This window comes from Dipodomys spectabilis, unplaced genomic scaffold (genome assembly GCF_019054845.1).
Source record: "Dipodomys spectabilis isolate Male_0828 unplaced genomic scaffold, ASM1905484v1 ptg000536l, whole genome shotgun sequence".
NCBI classification, from domain to species: Eukaryota; Metazoa; Chordata; class Mammalia; order Rodentia; family Heteromyidae; genus Dipodomys; species Dipodomys spectabilis.
In genome coordinates, this window is record NW_024871213.1 from 744,413 (window position 1) to 745,826 (window position 1,414).

The window sequence follows — 1,414 nt, forward strand, 5'->3', positions numbered from 1 at the left end:
AAAAGAGTGGGCCATGCTGAGTTTTTCAAAGGGTGCTGTGTGTTGGGTCCATTACACAATATACTGTATGCTGAGTCCTTCAAAAGGTGTGGTGTGCTAATTCATCCAAAAAGTTCCTAATATGTGCTGTGCCCTTGAGAAGAGAGGGATGAGGTGTGTTTTTTGAGTGCTGTGTGCTGAGTCCTTTTCACAGGGTGCTCTGTATTGTCCTTCAAATGGTGCTGTGTGCTGAGTGCTTCCACAGTGTGGTATGTGCTGAGTCCTGCCATAGTGTGGTGTGTGGAAACCTTCAAAATTCTTCTATGTGCTTTCTTTGAAGGGTGCTATGCAATGAGTGGTTTACAAAGGGTGCTTTTTACTCAGCCTTTCAAAGGGCTGTGTGGAGTCTTATCACAGAAGGTGCTATGTAATGAGCCCCTGGGAAAGTTGTTATGTGCTGAGTTTTTCAAAGCATGCAATGTGCTGAGTCCTTTACACTGCAAGCTATGGACTCCCTCCTTCAAAGGGTGTTGTGTGCTGAGTACTCTACACAGGGTGCTTTGCGCTGTTTTTGGAAGTGTGCTGTGTGTCATCCCAAAGAGTGCTATGTTCTGAGTCCTTGAGAGGTAGTTATCCCCAACATCACATACACACACACACACACACACACACACACACACACACACACACACACACACACACACATATACACAAGGGTCACCATGCACCTTCTTAGTGTGTAGGAGTGAAGGGGGATGGAGAAGAATCTTCTCCAGGGGTGGAGCTGAGGGGAGATTCAATCCCTGGGGCAGGTACTGGGGTTGGGGGAGAGTGCTGAGCTGAGGTGATGCTGCAATTGCCATGGCCTGGAAGCCTTAGAGCCCAGTAAGGGTTGTGATTGCAGCTATGGGTGGGAGGCATGGCCTAGGGGAGGAGTGGGCATGGCCAAGTGGAGGACGGGGAGGGGCCCTGGGATACACTGTGGTGGCAGTGATGGGGGGGAGCAGGCAGGCCTGTGTGGTGGCCCAGGAGTGGAGTGGGGACAGAGAGAGAGAAAGCAGAGAGAAGAGCAAGCACAAGCATGAGGGGAAGCTGTTCCAGAGGCTGGTGGTCGCTGCCATCAAAGCGCAGTCCTGAACAGAAGCACAGAGCACCTGGAGCCAGCAAGGCAGGCACATCACTGCGGGCAACCCCACGGGGGCACGGGGGCCATGGCTGCCCTGAATCTGAGGTCCTGGCACAGGAAGCACGGTGGTGGCTTCGGTGGTGGAGGCAATGGAAGCAGGCAGCTGAGACGGAGGTGGTGCTCTTGATGGCAGCTGAGGCAGGGGTGGCAGCAAGCACAGACGCCGGCAGATGCCCCCTCCACCTCCCAGCAGAGCAGCGTTTCAAACATGGCTCTGCCTGATCTGATCCGAGACCCCTTTCGCAGTTG